Consider the following 17399-nt stretch of genomic DNA (forward strand, 5'->3'; position numbering starts at 1 on the left):
CCTTCACTCAAACTATGTGAAAACTGCTTTGTCCTTAATATTTACCATGTCTAGAAAGATTTAAACAAAAAAAACAACGTTGTACTTTGCAGTAAAAGAAAGAGCAAATCTAAAGTTTCAGGAATCCGAGTATAAGCCTGCTTTCATGAGTTCTGCACGATTTCGGATTTTGCTATAAAATTAATTGCTTTGCTCAAACCAAGTTAAAACTGCTTTGTCCTTCCATATTCATCAATGTCTAGATCGACTTCAACAAAGAAAAACATTGGACTTTGCAGTAGAAGAAGTTGAAATCCATCTACACATTGATAAATATGAAGGACAAAGCAGTTCCCACTTGCCCATAAGAAAATAAGCTTATTCTCGGATTCCTGATCCTTCAGTTTTGCTCTTTCTTCTACTGCAAAATACAATGTTGTTCTTTGTTGAAGTCGATCTAGACATTGATAAATATGAATGAAAAAGCAGTTTTAACTTGGTTTGAGTGAATGAATTCATTTTATACATAAAATCCGAAATCGTGCAGAACTCATGAAAATAAGCTTATTCTCGGATTCCTAAAACTTTTGATTGGCTCTTTCTTTTACTGCAAAGTACAACGTTGTTTTTTGTTGAAATCTATCTAGACATTGATAAATACCAGCCGAAACTCTGCTGCCGCTTTTGATAATTTATGGTTGGGCATTCTTACCTTTTCTTACCCGCTTTTTACAAATTATGATCTTACATTCACACCTACTTGCAGTCGAACACCTTCTCATCCACTTATGATCATGTGCGGTTGGGCTTTCGCACCTCTTCTTACCCATTTTTCAGTAATTATGGGTGGACATTCAGACCTTCTTGCAGCCGAAAACCTCCGCTCCTCTTTTGATCATACATTGTCGGGCATTCACACCTTGTCTTACCCGCTTTTTACAAACTTTAGTCGGACATTCAAACCTTCTTGCAGCTGAACCACCTCCGCTCCCTGTTTTGATCATATATGGTCTGGCAATAGTACCTTTTCTTACCCGTTTGTGAGTAATTATGGCTGGACATTCACACCTACTTGCAGCCGAACACAACCTCTCCCGCTTTTGATGATATATGGTCCGGCATTCTTACCTTTTCTAACACATTTTTCAGCAATTATGGTCGGACATTCACACCTACTCACAGACGAACACCTCCGCTCCCACATTTGATAGTGTATAGTCGGGCATTCTCACCCTTTCTCAACAGCTTTTTGCAAATTATGATCTGATATTCACACCTACTTGCAGTCGAACAGCTCTGCTCCCGCTTTTGATTATGTTTGGTTGGATATTCTAACATTTTCTTAACTGCTTTTTACAAACTTTGGTCGGACGTTCACACCGTCTTGCAGCCGAACACCTCCGCTTTTGATGGTATATAGTCGGACATTCGAGCCTTTTCTTACCCGCCTATTACTTACTATGGTTGGACATTCAAACCTTCTTGTAGCCGAACACATCCGCTCCTGCTTTTGATGATGTATGATTTGGCATTCGCACCTTTTCTTACCCATTTTTCAGTAATTTTTGGTCGGACATTCAGACCTTGCACCTGAAAACCTCCGCTCCCTCTTTTGATCATACATAGTCGGGCATTCGCCCCTTGTCTTACACGGTTTTTACAAACTTTAGTCAGACATTCACACCTTGCAGCTGAACCACCTCCATTCCCTGTTTTGATCATGTGTTGTCTGGAAATACTACCTTTTCTTCCCCCGTTTGTGAGTAATTATGGCTGGACATTCACACCTACTTGCAGCCGAAAAACCACCTCTCCCGCTTTTGATGATGTATTGTCCGGCATTCTAGTCTTTTCTATCACATTTTTCAGCAATTATGATCTGACATTCACACCTACTTGCAGTCGAACAGCTCTGCTCCCGCTTTTGATTATGTTCGGTTGGATATTCAAACCTTTTCTTAACTGCTTTTTACAAACTTTGGTCGGACGTTCACCCCTTCTTGCAGCCGAACACCTCCGCTTCCGCTTTTGATGGTATATATTCGGGTATTCGAACCTTCTCTTACCCGCTTTTTACAAACCATGGTTGGACTTTCATACCTTCTTGTAGCTGAACAACTCCACTCCTGCTTTTGATGATTTATGGTTGGACATTCGCATCTTTTCCTACCCATTTTTCAGTAATTAATGGTGGATATTCACACCTTCTTGCAGCTGAACACCTCCTCTCCCGCTATTGATCATGTAAGGTTTGATATTCGAAAATTTTCTTTCATGTTTTAAAGCAATTATTAATGGACATTCACACCTACTTGCAGCCGAACACCACCTCTCCCGCTTTTGATGATGTATGGACCGGCATTCTTACCTTTTCTAACACATTTTTCAGCAATTATGGTTGGAGAATCACACCTACTCACAGCCGAACAACTCCGCTACCGCATTTGATGGTGTATAGTCGGGATTTCTCACCCTTTCTCATCAGCTTTTTGCAAATTATTCTCTGACATTCACACCTACTTGCAGTCGAACAGCTCTGCTCCCGCTTTTGATTATGTTTGGTTAGATATTCGAACCTTTTCTTAACTGCTTTTTCACAAACTTTGGTCGGACGTTCACACCTTCTTGCAGCCGAACACCTCCGCTTCCGGTTTTGATAGTGTATATTCGGGCATACGAACCTTTTCTTACCCGCTTTTTACAAACCATGGTCGGACTTTCACACCTTCTCTTAGCTGAACAACTCCGCTCCCTCTTTTGATTGTGTACAGTCGGGTATTTTAACCTTTTCTTACCCGCTTTTTACCAACTATGGTCGGACATTCACACCTTCTTACAGCTGAACACCTCCGCTCCCTCTTTTGATGGTGTATGTTTGGGCATTCGAACCTTTTCTTACCCGCTTTTTACAAACTATGGTCGGACATTCAAACCTTCTTGTAGCCGAACACATCCACTCGTGCATTTGATGATGTATGGTTGGGAATTCGCACCTTTTCTTACCCATTTTTCAGTAATTATGGGTGGACATTCACACCTTCTTGCAGCTGAACACCTCCTCTCCCGCTTATTATCATGTGCAGTTTGATATTCGAAAATTCTCTTTCATGTTTTCTAGCAATTATTGATGGACATTCAGACCTTCTTGCAGCTGAACACCTCCGCTCCAGCTTTTGATGGTGTATAGTCGGGCTTTCGAGCCTTTTCTTCCCCGGTTTTTACAAATTATGGTTGGACATTCAGACCTTCTTTCAGCCGAAAACCTCCGCTCCCTCTTTTGATCATACATTGTCGGGCATTCGCACCTTTTCTTATACGCTTTTTACAAACTTTAGTCGGACATTAACACCTTCTTGCAGCTTAACCACCTCCGCTCCCTGTTTTGATCATGTATGGTCTGGGAATACTAACTTTTCTTACCCATTTGTGAGTAATTATGGCTGGATATTCACACCTACTTGCAGCCGAACACCACCTCTCCCGCTTTTGATGATGTATGGACCGGCATTCTTACCTTTTCTAACACATTTTTCAGCAATTATGGTTGGAGATTCACACCTACTCACAGCCGAACACCTCCGCTCCCTCTTTTGATTGTGTACAGTCGGGCATACAAACCTGTTCTTACCCGCTTTTTACAAACTATGGTCGGACATTCAAACCTTCTTGTAGTTCATCCACTCCTGCTTTTGATGATGTATGGTTGGGCATTCGCACCTTTTCTTACCCATTTTTCATTAATTATGGGTGGATATTCACACCTTCTTGCAGCGGAACACCTCCTCTCCCGCTTATGATTATGTGCGGTTTGATATTCGAAAATTTTCTTTCATGTTTTATAGCAATTATTGATGGACATTCATACCTTCTTGAAGCCGAACACATCCACTCCTGCTTTTGATGATGTATGGTTGGGCATTCGAACCTACTTGTTGCCCGTTTTTCATTAATTATGGGTGGACATTCACACCTTGTCGCAGCCAAACACCTCCGCTCCCTGTTTTGATCATGTATGTTTTGACATTCGCACCTTTTCTCACCTGCTTTTTACTATTGTCGGCCAATCACAGCTTCCTCTCCACCATACTTGTATGGTAGGAAATTCTCACCCACTCTCATCCGAAGACCTTTCCTCCCGCTTTTGTTAATATTTAGTCGGGCATTCGAACCTTTTCTTACCCACTTTTTACAAATTATGGTCGAACATTCACACCTACTTGCAGCTGAATACTTCCGCTCCACCTTTTAGTGATGTATGGTTGGCATTTGCACCTTTTGTTACCCTCTTTTTATACTGATTGCTGAAGATTAAGTTGTTCTTTCTCAAACTACAATTTTTCTTTAATTGTTGAAACTTGATTTGAAGTGGATAAATAAGGAGGACAAACAGTTTTAAGTCACGCTGATAGAAGAAATTAATTTTATAGCAAAATCTGTATTTCGTCATATGTCGAGAGATGCTTATTGCTGAAGAAGTTCTTTCTCATTCTACAAAGTACAACGTTGTTTATCGTTGAAACTTGATTAGACATGAATAAATATGAAGGACAAAGCAGTCTTAACTTGGTTTGAGTTAATTAATTCGTTTTATAGGAGAATCCGAATTCGTGCTTATTTTCGGATTCCTGAAGAATGAGTCTGGTTCTTTCTCATAATACAAAGTTTGTTGTTTATTGTTGAAACTTCATCAGAAGTGAAGAAATAAATGAATGCCTATCAACAAATGTGGGATCTAAACTCTACTGCTTCCTCTAAAATAATTTATTTTCTCAATTCAGAAATGTGTGTGTGTAAGTCACAACACCCGTGACACCAAAACGGCTTTCTTTTCTCTCTTTTCTCTACACTCTGCACTATGAGCACACACACCAAATCAGAAAGGCTTTTTTCTCTCTTTTCTACATTATGGACTGTGGGGACACAAAACCGCTCTCTCTTTTTTTTTTTGATTGTGTGCCAGGGCGTTGTCTCACGTATTAGATTATGCTTAAGATACGAATGGGTAAGTTTGGCAGTATTGCTCTGCCGTCAGCAATCATACACCCATTTTATTTTCGTGAGACGTGCAGGCACCTGTTCATCTACTGTTCTATCACTATGAATTAGTTTATCTATTATCAATAAGGATACTTCTACAACTACTATCAAAGTATGTCCAGACTTCTTATGTTGTCAGTTGCTATATATGAATAAGTGGGTAGCTACTGACAAGCATTAAGCATGTCACACAGCCCAAACATATAACATTTCAGGACACACCACACAGTTAACAACCACAGTGAAGTGTCAAAGCCCAAACATTCAACAGGACACTTACACAACAGATTCAAATCAAACAGTCAGACAACATACAAGAACATATACCCCAGCCGGCATTGCTCCCTGCCTATTTTCCTACAGCTCACTATGTGTGCGCACACCTTTATTCACAAACTCTTCAACTTATACTCTTTTACCGAAGCTGCTACAGCTCGATTGGCCGAATACCCTTAGATCCTATTTCGGTGAATTTGACATCTGCCTTACATGTAACAGATTAGCGGTTTAGCAGTTTTAATTTAGTTTGAGTGAAGGAATTCATTTTATAGCAAAATCCGAAATCGTGAAGCACTCATGAAAGTAAGCTTATTCTCGGATTCCTGAAACTTTAGATTTGCTCTTTCTTTTACTGCAAAGTACAACGTTGTTTATTTTGTTTAAATCTTTCTAGACATGGTAAATATGAACGACAAAGCAGTTTTAACATAGTTTGAGTGAAGGAATTCATTTTATAGATAAAATCCCAAGAGTCTGCAGAGAAAAGAGAGTGAATGCGAAGTGGACTTTAACACGGCTCTGGGAGCGAGCCGAGTGCGGGCTAACTGGGAGAATTGCTTGAAAGAAACGCGACACCGAATGAGTGGTCAGAACAAAGCCTCAATACGGTGTTCCCGTGGTGTTTGTGGCTGCCTTGTCTTTTGCACAGAGTAAAAGACAAGGCAGCCATCGAATAGATTGTTTCTACTTGGTCAGCCGAGGAGCAGGGGGGTGGGGGGGCAAGCGTCTCAACCAAGCAAAGCTCACCAAGTAGGAACAATCGGGCCCTTTTCGATGGCTGCAACACCTGAAAGAGATATTGATGCGAGACCCGATCAAATGCTTTTTCAAAGTCTAAATTTAAGATGACAAGCCGGGTGTTTCTGTCTCTAGCGTAATCAATGATGTCTCGAATCAGTACGAGGCTGTCGGTGAGTTGTCTCCCTGAGATGGCACAAGCTTGGTCTGGGTGAATTACCTCCTCTAAAACAGAGGACATCCGTGTCGCTAAAACCTTGCTAAAAAGTTTACAGTCAAAGTTTAAAAGTGTGATGGGCCTCCAATTCTTTAGGTCAGTCTTATCATTTTTTTTATAAAGTAGAGTCACTATTCCCACTCTAAAACTGTCAGGCAGTCGGTCGAGTTTTTCAAAATCTTTAAAAACATCTAAAATGTCTGATGATAAAAGGTCCCAATAGGTCAGATAGAATTCTGCAGGAAGCCCGTCTAAACCCGGAGCTCGACTTCTCTTAAAACCTGTTAGGCATTTTTTTAACTCTAAAGCAGTAAAATTCTGTGTCAAGTGTGCATTCTCTTTTACGGTTTTGTCAACGAATTTTAAGATTTCTGCCGATGTTTCCAAGTGCACTGGTTTCTCTTTGTACATGTTACTATAAAAGGTATGTACAGTTTCAATCATCTCTTGTGTGGATTTTGTTAAAAACCCATCTTCTCTTTTTAGATTTTGAATACACTCCTTTTTATTTATAACTTTCTTTCTTTTTCACCTTCCTCAATTTCCTGCTCCCTGCTTCTTACAAAAATTCCTTTACTCTTTATTTCTGCTAAAACTGACATTTCCTTTTTGACATCTTTGATTTCTTCTTTATAGTCTATGCCACACTGATTTAGTTTAAAGTAGCGCTGTAAGCGTTTATGTAGTCCCATCATACATCTATTCTCTTTCCTTTTTTTACGTTTACCTTGCTGTTTAAAAAAAGTCTGGGTCGTTTCCTTCACCATTTCCCACCATTGTGCATGTGTTTCGTAGAGGTCTTGAAGGGTCTGCCACTCTTTATAACATTCCCTGTACTGACTGACTATGATTTCATCCTCCAACAGGGAACAGTTGAGTTTCCACAGACCACTTCCTACCGTCACACCAGAAGGGGGTGAAAGGGTGCAGGAGAGCATAAGGTGGTCTGAAAAGAAAACAGGGGTTAATCTAACATCAGTGGGTGGGCAATCTCTAGTAAAGAAATAATCAATGCGAGAGGCTCTGGTGCCATCATGACTAAACCAGGTGAAGCCCTCCTCTCTGGGATGCATGGTTTTAAAACAGTCAGTAAGCTTAAAATCCCTGCATATGCCCTGAAGTAAAATCGAAGTCTTATCCACTTTAAAATCTACCCCTGCTCTTTTTCTATCTTTCCTGCTCAAGATACAGTTAAAATCCCCTCCTACAACTAAAGGTACTTGCCCTAGCATGTAAAGCTGTATATCTTCTAAAAGGTCATACCTTTCATTTTTTCCATTGAAACCATAAATATTTAAGAGGTTAAAGTCTTGCCCCATAAAATTCAAGTGTGCTAAAAGTGCCCGTCCGTCTCTCACCACTGTGCTACCTTTCACCAGAACATGCGGATTTTTAATTAGAATGGCCACACCATCATTTTTATTTTGATTTGAGCCACTCCATATCGATAAATGGGGCCACATTTCCTCCCATTGTCTATGGTTTTTTAAAAAAGGTAGTCCACATTCTTGTATTAAAAACACATCTGATTTTATGGAGTCTAAGAAGGATAAAATACTCTGGGCTCTTGTCTTTGATTTCACACTTCTCACATTTAGTGTTGAGAAGGTGAGAACCATTAAAAGCATAAAGGAAAGTAGGTATGTCATTTTCGTTTTTCTAAGTTATCAAAACAAATTACACACAGGTTATTTCTTGGGAAACTAGCTCTTCCTTCATTTCTTTAGGTGAAAAGTGAGTAGGGTGATCTATATTTCCTTTTCGGACTCTCGGTGTTGGCCTCTGACGCAATGTTGCATTTAACTTTGAGTCCCTGGGGGTTGATTGCAGAGCTGAAGTTAAAAAGGAGACCTCATTTGGTGAGTCGGAGGGGAAGACTCTAGGTTCTTCCACTGAAGAACTGTCTGAAAGGGACCTAACCCTTCCCCCCTTCTCTGATACAACTGGGGAATCAGAGGCTCAGATGCCGTCCTCTTTGGCTGTTGACCTTCGGGGAGGTGAGTATCTTCACTAGACTCACCTGTCTGCTCTTCCTCCTCATTTAGCGTAGCTCCACCCTCTGCCTGTGAATTCTCACAGACTTCAACACTGAGTGGTGAGGCCTCTACAGGCCCCTCCCCTTTTTGCTCCTCACTTCCAATCCAAGCTTTTGGCGGGAAGTTTGAATTTATTGGGTCAACCTCTTCACTTTGTTCACCAACTGCCACCTTTGGTCCTTCTCTTTGTTGGCTTGACTGTGGCTTTACCGTCTTTAATTTGTTGGCAAAAGATTTAGGGCAATCTCTGAAGAGGTGATTTAATTCTCCACAGAGATTACATTTCCTGCCATTTGGACACTCTCCAAAAGTTTGCCCAATTTCTCTGCTCTTCCCACATAACACCTTGGTACAAGCCTCAACCAGGTGCCCATGCTCACCACACTTGCGGCAGAACTTGGGCTGCCCCTGGTAGTGGATGTAACCTCGGTTTTCAAGGTGGCCAGAGTGTCGCCCACCCGCTGCACTGAGCACTCTTCAGCCCTTTTAAATGGTATAACTTTGCACTCCCGCACGCTCCAGCAAGCACCATTCAAGCAACAACTTTGCACTCCAGCTTCGAACATCGGCACAGTCGCAACAAGTAAGGCGACTCTACTCAGAGAAGTCACTCTGCACAGTAAGAAGATTTCTTTTGCACAGACAGAAAGGGCTTCACCCGCAAAGGTAAAGCCTGCCAAAAATAGAAACAACTCATTAGTGCTGCTCTCCACAGAAATCTTTAGTAAAAGGCGAAAGACTTGTACGTTATGAAGAGAAACCAGAGTACGATTATCCGTCACTGCGGGAGCAGGGCATCAGGCTTGTTGGCATAGCCACCTTCCCCATGGTGAGCTTTGCTTGGTTGAGACGCTTTCTCCCCCCCCCCCCTTGCTCCTCGGCTGACCAACTAGGAACAATCGGGCCCTATTCGATGGCTGCCTTGTCTTTTACTCTGTGCAAAAGACAAGGCAGCAACAAAAACACCACAAGAATCCCGTATTGAGGCTTTGTTCTGATCGCTCATTCAGTGTCGCGTTTCTTTCAAGCAATTCTCCTGGTTAGCCCACACTCGGCTCGCTCCCATAGCCGTGTTAAAGTCTACTTCGCATTCACTCTCTTTTCTCAGCAGACTCTTGGGATTTTATCTATAAAATGAATTCCTTCACTCAAACTATGTGAAAACTGCTTTGTCCTTAATATTTACCATGTCTAGAAAGATTTAAACAAAAAAAACAACGTTGTACTTTGCAGTAAAAGAAAGAGCAAATCTAAAGTTTCAGGAATCCGAGAATAAGCTTACTTTCATGAGTTCTTCACGATTTCGGATTTTGCTATAAAATGAATTCCTTCACTCAAACTAAATTAAAACTGCTAAACAAAAAAAATCTGTTATACGTAAGGCAGATGTCAAATTCACCGAAATAGGATCAAAGGGTATTCGGCCAATCGAGCTGTAGCAGCTTCGGTAAAAGAGTATAAGTTGAAGAGTTTGTGAATAAAGGTGTGCGCACACATAGTGTGCTGTACGAAAATAGGCAGGGAGCAATGCCGGCTGGGGTATATGTTCTTGTATGTTGTCTGACTGTTTGATTTGAATGTGTTGTGTAAGTGTCCTGTTGAATGTTACATGTTTGGGCTTTGACACGCTTCACTGTGGTTGTTAACTGTGTGGTGTGTCCTGAAATGTTATATGTTTGGGCTGTGTGACATGCTTAATGCTTGTCAGTAGCTACCCACTTATTCATATATAGCAACTGACAACATAAGAAGTCCGGACATACTTTGATAGTAGTTGTAGAAGTATCCTTATTGATAATAGATCACTAATTCATAGTGATAGAACAGTAGATGAACAGGTGCTTGCACATGTCTCACGAAAATAAAATGGATGTATGATTGCTGACGGCGGAGCAATACTGCCAAACTTATGAGTTCTTGTGGCAAACTTGATTCAGTGTCTTGACGTGTATACGCTGTTTTGCTGACTTGATTGTCACAAGAAACAAAGTGTGTTTGATAAGATCCGACCATTTTATTACGGGAGGATCAGTATGTATGGATTCTGATGTGACTGATAAACCCGTTCGTATCTTAAGCACAATCTAATACGTGAGACAACGCCCTGGCACACGATAAAAAAAAAAAAGAGAGAGCGGTTTTGTGTCCCCACAGTCCATAATGTAGAAAAGAGAGAAAAAAGCCTTTCTGATTTGGTGTGTGTGCTCACAGTGCAGAGTGTAGAGAAAAGAGAGAAAAGAAAGCCGTTTTGGTGTCACGGGTGTTGTGACTTACACACACACATTTCTAAATTGAGAAAGGAAATTATTTTAGAGGAAGCACTAGAGTTTAGATCCCACATTTGTTGATGGGCATTAATTTATTTCTTCACTTCTGATGAAGTTTCAACAATAAACAACAAACTTTGTATTATGAGAAAGAACCAGACTCATTCTTCAGGAATCCGAAAATAAGCTCTATTTTATGAGTTATGCACGAATTCGGATTCTCCTATAAAACGAATTCATTAACTCAAACCAAGTTAAGACTGCTTTGTCCTTCATATTTATTCATGTCTAATCAAGTTTCAACGATAAACAACGTTGTACTTTGTAGAATGAGAAAGAACTTCTTCAGCAATAAGCATCTCTCGACATATGACGAAATACAGATTTTGCTATAAAATTAATTCCTTCTATCAGCCTGACTTAAAACTGTTTGTCCTCCTTATTTATCCACTTCAAATCAAGTTTCAACAATTAAAAAAAAATTGTAGTTTGAGAAAGAACAACTTAATCTTCAGCAATCAGTATAAAAAGAGGTGCAAATGCCAACCATACATACCTAAAAGGTGGAGCGGAAGTATTCAGCTGCAAGTAGGTGTGAATGTTCGACCATAATTTGTAAAAAGCGGGTAAGAAAAGGTTCGAATGCCCGACTATATATTAACAAAAGCGGGAGGAGAGGTCTTCGGATGAGAGTGGGTTAGAATTTTCAACCATAATCTATAAAATACGGTGAAAAAAAATATGTGAATGCCTCATAGAACACTAAAAGCGGAAGTGTTCGGCTGCAAGAAGGTGTGAATGTCCGACTATATTTGGTGAAAAGCAGGTGAAGCAAGGTCTGAATGCCCAACCTTACATCATCAAAAGCGAGATCAGAGGTGTTTGGCTGCAAGAAGGCCATAGTTTGCCAAAAGCGGGTAAGGTGCGAATGACCGACTAAATATCAACAAAAGTGGGGGCGGAGGTCTTCGGATGCAAGTGGGTGTGAATATCCCACCATACAAGTATGGTGGAGAGGAAGCTGTGAATGGCCGACCATAGTAAAAGGCGGGTGAGAGAAGGTGCGAATGTCAAACCATACATAATCAAAACAGGGAGCGGAGGTGTTCTGCTGTAAGAAGGTGTGAATGTCCAACCATAGTTGGTAAAAAGCGGGTAAGAAAAGGTTAAAATACCCAACTGTACACAATCAATAGCGGGAGCGGAGTTGTTCGGCTACTAAAAGGTGTGAAAGTCCGACCATGGTTTGTAAAAAGCGGGTAAGAAAAGGTGCGAATGCCCGACAATGTATGATCAAAAGAGGGAGTGGAGGTTTTCGGCTGCAAGAAGGTCTAAATGTCCAACCAGAATTTGTAAAAACCGGGGAAGAAAAGGCTCGAAAGCCCGACTATACACCATCAAAAGTGGGACCGGAGGTGTTCAGCTGCAAGACGGTCTGAATGTCCATCAATAATTGCTAGAAAACATGAAAGAAAATTTTCGAATATCAAACTGCTCATGATCATAAGCGGGAGAGGAGGTGTTCAGCTGCAAGAAGGTGTGAATGTCTACCCATAATTACTGAAAAATGGGTAAGAAAAGGTGCGAATGCCTAACCATACATCATCAAAAGAGGGAGCGGAGGTGTTCCGCTGTAAGACGGTGTGAATGTCCGACCATAGATGGTAAAAAGCGGGTAAGAAAAGGTTAAATTACCCGACTGTACACAATCAAAAGAGGGAGCGGAGTTGTTCAGCTAAGAGAAGGTGTGAAAGTCCGACCTTGGTTTGTAAAAAGCGGGTAAGAAAAGGTTCGTATGCCCGAATATACACCATCAAAAGCGGAAGCGGAGGTGTTCGGCTGCAAGATATTGTGAACGTCCGACCAAAGTTTGTAAAAAGCAGTTAAGAAAAGGTTCGAATATCTAACCAAACATAATCAAAAGCGGGAGCAGAGCTGTTCGACTGGAAGTAGGTGTGAATGTCAGATCATAATTTGCAAAAAGCTGATGAGAAAGGGTGAGAATGCCCGACTATACACCATCAAATGCGGTAGCGGAGTTGTTCGGCTGTGAGTAGGTGTGAATGTCAAACCATAATTGCTGAAAAATGTGTTAGAAAAGGTAAAAATGCCGGTCCATACATAATCAAAATCGGGAGAGGTGGTGTTCAGCTGCAAGAAGGTCTAAATGTCCATCAATAATTGCTAGAAAACATGAAAGAAAATTTTCGAAAATCAAACCACACATGATCATAAGTGGGAGAGGAGGTGTTCAGCTGCAAGAAGGTGTGAATGTCCACCCATAATACCTGAAAAATGGGTAAAAAAAAGGTGCGAATGCCCAACCATACATCATCAAAAGCAGGAGTGCATGTGTTCGGCTACAAGAAGGTGTGAACGTCCAACCAAAGTTTGTAAAAAGCAGTTAAGAAAAGGTTCGAATATCCAACCATACATAATCAAAAGCGGGAGCAGAGCTGTTCGACTGCAAGTAGGTGTGAATGTCAGATCATAATTTGCAAAAAGCTGATGAGAAAGGGTGAGAATGCCCGACTATACACCATCAAATGCGGGAGCGGAGTTGTTCGGCTGTGAGTAGGTGTGAATCTCCGACCATAATTGCTGAAAAATGTGTTAGAAAAGGTAAGAATGCCAGTCCATACATCATCAAAAGCGAGAGAGGTTGTGTTCGGCTGCAAGTAGGTGTGAATGTCCAGCCATAATTACTCACAAACGGGTAAGAAAAGGTAGTATTGCCAGACCATATATGATCAAAACAGGGAGCGGAGGTGGTTCAGCTGCAAGAAGGTTTGAATGTCCGACTAAAGTTCAAATATATTAACAAAAGCGGGAGGAGAGGTCTTCGGATGAGAGTGGTTAAAAATTTCCAACCATAATGTATAAAATGCGGTGAAAAAAAGGTGTGATAGAACACTAAAAGGTGGAGCGGAAGTGTTCGGCTGCAAGAAGGTGTGAATGTCCGACTATATTTGGTGAAAAGCAGGTGAAGCAAGGTCTGAATGCCCAACCTTACATCATCAAAAGCGAGATCAGAGGTGTTTGGCTGCAAGAAGGCCATAGTTTGCCAAAAGCGGGTAAGGTGCGAATGTCCGACTAAATATCAACAAAATTTGGGGCGGAGGTCTTCGAATGCAAGTGGGTGTGAATGTCCGACTATATTTGGTGAAAAGCAGGTGAAGCAAGGTCTGAATGCCCAACCTTACATCATCAAAAGCGAGATCAGAGGTGTTTGGCTGCAAGAAGGCCATAGTTTGCCAAAAGCGGGTAAGGTGCGAATGTCCGACTAAATATCAACAAAATTTGGGGCGGAGGTCTTCGAATGCAAGTGGGTGTGAATGTCCGACTATATTTGGTGAAAAGCAGGTGAAGCAAGGTCTGAATGCCCAACCTTACATCATCAAAAGCGAGATCAGAGGTGTTTGGCTGCAAGAAGGCCATAGTTTGCCAAAAGCGGGTAAGGTGCGAATGACCGACTAAATATCAACAAAAGTGGGGGCGGAGGTCTTCGGATGCAAGTGGGTGTGAATATCCCACCATACAAGTATGGTGGAGAGGAAGCTGTGAATGGCCGACCATAGTAAAAGGCGGGTGAGAGAAGGTGCGAATGTCAAACCATACATAATCAAAACAGGGAGCGGAGGTGTTCTGCTGTAAGAAGGTGTGAATGTCCAACCATAGTTGGTAAAAAGCGGGTAAGAAAAGGTTAAAATACCCGACTGTACACAATCAATAGTGGGAGCGGAGTTGTTCGGCTACTAAAAGGTGTGAAAGTCCGACCATGGTTTGTGAAAAGCGGGTAAGAAAAGGTGCGAATGCCCGACAATGTATGATCAAAAGAGGGAGTGGAGGTTTTCGGCTGCAAGAAGGTCTGAATGTCCAACCATAATTTGTAAAAACCGGGGAAGAAAAGGCTCGAAAGCCCGACTATACACCATCAAAAGTGGGAGCGGAGGTGTTCAGCTGCAAGACGGTCTGAATGTCCATCAATAATTGCTAGAAAACATGTAAGAAAATTTTCGAATATCAAACTGCACATGATCATAAGCGGGAGAGGAGGTGTTCAGCTGCAAGAAGGTGTGAATGTCTACCCATAATTACTGAAAAATGGGTAAGAAAAGGTGCGAATGCCTAACCATACATCATCAAAAGAGGGAGCGAAAAGCTGCAAAAAGCTGATGAGAAAGGGTGAGAATGCCCGACTATAAAACATCAAAAGCGGGAGAGGTTGTGTTCGGCTGCAAGAAGGTGTGAATGTCCAGCCATAATTATTCACAAACGGGTAAGAAAAGGTACTATTGCCAGACAATATATGATCAAAACAGGGAGCGGAGGTGGTTCAGCTGCAAGAAGTCCGACTAAAGTTGGTAAAAAGCGGGTAAGACAAGGTGTGAATGCCCGACAATGTATGATCAAAAGAGGAGCGGAGGTTTTCGGCTGCAAGAAGGTCTGAATGTCCACCCATAATTACTGAAAAATGGGTAAGAAAAGGTGCGAAAGCCCAATCGCACATGATCATAAGTGGATGAGAAGGTGTTCGACTGCAAGTAGGTGTGAATGTAAGATCATAATTTGTAAAAAGCGGGTAAGAAAAGGTAAGAATGCCCAACCATAAATTATCAAAAGCGGCAGCAGAGTTTCGGCTTGTATTTATCAATGTCTAGATAGATTTCAACAAAAAACAACGTTGTACTTTGCAGTAAAAGAAAGTGCAAATCAAAAGTTTTAGGAATCCGAGAATAAGCTTATTTTCATGAGTTCTGCACGATTTCGGATTTTATGTATATTTCTTCACGCAAACTAAGTTAACACTGCTTTGTCCTTCATATGTACCCATTTCTACATATATTTCAAGCATAAACTTCCTCATATTACCCCGAATGAGAAAGAGCCACACTTGTGATTAAGCCATACCTCCCTTTTGAGGAGTTCTGCATGATTTGGGATTTTATCTATAAAATTAATTCCTTCACTCAAACTATGTTAAAACGGCTTTTACCTTCATATGTATCAATGTCTCGATAGATTTAAACAAAAAAATAACGTTGTACTTTGCAATAAAAGAAAGAGCAAATCAAAAGTTTTAGGAATCCGAGAATAAGCTTATTTTCATGAGTTCTGCACGATTTCGGATTTTATGTATAAAATGAATTCATTCACTCAAACCAAGTTAAAACTGCTTTTTCCTTCATATTTATCAATGTCTAGATCGACTTCAACAAAGAACAACATTGTATTTTGCAGTAGAAGAAAGAGCAAAACTGAAGGATCAGGAATCCAAGAATAAGCTTCTTTTCATACGTTCTGCATGATTTGGGATTTTATGTATAAAATGAATTCCTTCACTCAAACTAAGTTAACACTGCTTTGTCCTTCATATGTACCCATTTCTACATATATTTCAAGCATAAACTTCCTCATACTACCCTGAATGAGAAAGAACCACACTTGTGATTAAGCCATACGCCCCTTTTGAGGAGTTCTGCATGATTTGGGATTTTATCTATAAAATCAATTCCTTCACTCAAACTATGTTAAAACGGCTTTTACCTTCATATTTATCAATGTCTCGATAGATTTAAACAAAAAAACAACGTTGTACTTTGCAATAAAAGAAAGAGCAAATCAAAAGTTTTAGGAATCCGAGAATAAGCTTATTTTCATGAGTTCTGCACGATTTCGGATTTTATGTATAAAATGAATTCATTCACTCAAACCAAGTTAAAACTGCTTTTTCCTTCATATTTATCAATGTCTAGATCGACTTCAACAAAGAACAACATTGTATTTTGCAGTAGAAGAAAGAGCAAAACTGAAGGATCAGGAATCCAAGAATAAGCTTCTTTTCATACGTTCTGCATGATTTGGGATTTTATGTATAAAATGAATTCCTTCACTCAAACTAAGTTAACACTGCTTTGTCCTTCATATGTACCCATTTCTACATATATTTCAAGCATAAACTTCCTCATACTACCCTGAATGAGAAAGAACCACACTTGTGATTAAGCCATACGCCCCTTTTGAGGAGTTCTGCATGATTTGGGATTTTATCTATAAAATCAATTCCTTCACTCAAACTATGTTAAAACGGCTTTTACCTTCATATTTACCAATGTCTCGATAGATTTAAACAAAAAAAACAACGTTGTACTTTGCAGTAAAAGAAAGAGCCAATCAAAAGTTTTAGGAATCCGAGAATAAGCTTATTTTCATGAGTTCTGCACGATTTCGGATTTTATGTATAAAATGAATTCATTCACTCAAACCAAGTTAAAACTGCTTTTACCTTCATATTTATCAATGTCTAGATCGACTTCAACAAAGAACAACATTGTATTTTGCAGTAGAAGAAAGAGCAACACTGTAGGATCAGGAATCCGAGAATAAGCTTATTTTCTTATGGGCAAGTGGGAACTGCTTTGTCCTTCATATTTATCAATGTGTAGATGGATTTCAACTTCTTCTACTGCAAAGTCCAATTTTTTTCTTTGTTGAAGTCGATCTAGACATTGATGAATATGGAAGGACAAAGCAGTTTTAACTTGGTTTGAGCAAAGCAATTAATTTTATAGCAAAATCCGAAATCGTGCAGAACTCATGAAAGCAGGCTTATACTCGGATTCCTGAAACTTTAGATTGGCTCTTTCTTTTACTGCAAAGTACAACGTTATTTTTTTGTTTAAATATTTCTAGACATGGTAAATATGAAGGACAAATCAGTTTTAACATAGTTTGAGTGAAGTAATGCATTTTATAAGCAAAATCCCAAATCATGCAGAACTCACGAAATGCTTTTTCTCGCTTTTCACTGCTTTTTACAAACTTTGGTCGGACGTTCACACCTTC

At 40.4% G+C, this 17399-nt stretch overlaps 1 non-coding gene across 1 annotated transcript; it reads right to left on the bottom strand.

The window, feature by feature from the left end:
* Positions 1-8941: 8941 nt before the first annotated feature.
* On the bottom strand, positions 8942-9055 carry LOC140310690 (U5 spliceosomal RNA). Its single transcript, XR_011916737.1, has one exon. It is a non-coding gene; the product is annotated as a U5 spliceosomal RNA (small nuclear RNA).
* Positions 9056-17399: the final 8344 nt, after the last annotated feature.

The sequence above is a fragment of the Leuresthes tenuis genome, unplaced genomic scaffold (genome assembly GCF_036924035.1).
Source record: "Leuresthes tenuis unplaced genomic scaffold, fLeuTen1.0.hap1 SCAF_6, whole genome shotgun sequence".
Taxonomy (NCBI): domain Eukaryota; kingdom Metazoa; phylum Chordata; class Actinopteri; order Atheriniformes; family Atherinopsidae; genus Leuresthes; species Leuresthes tenuis.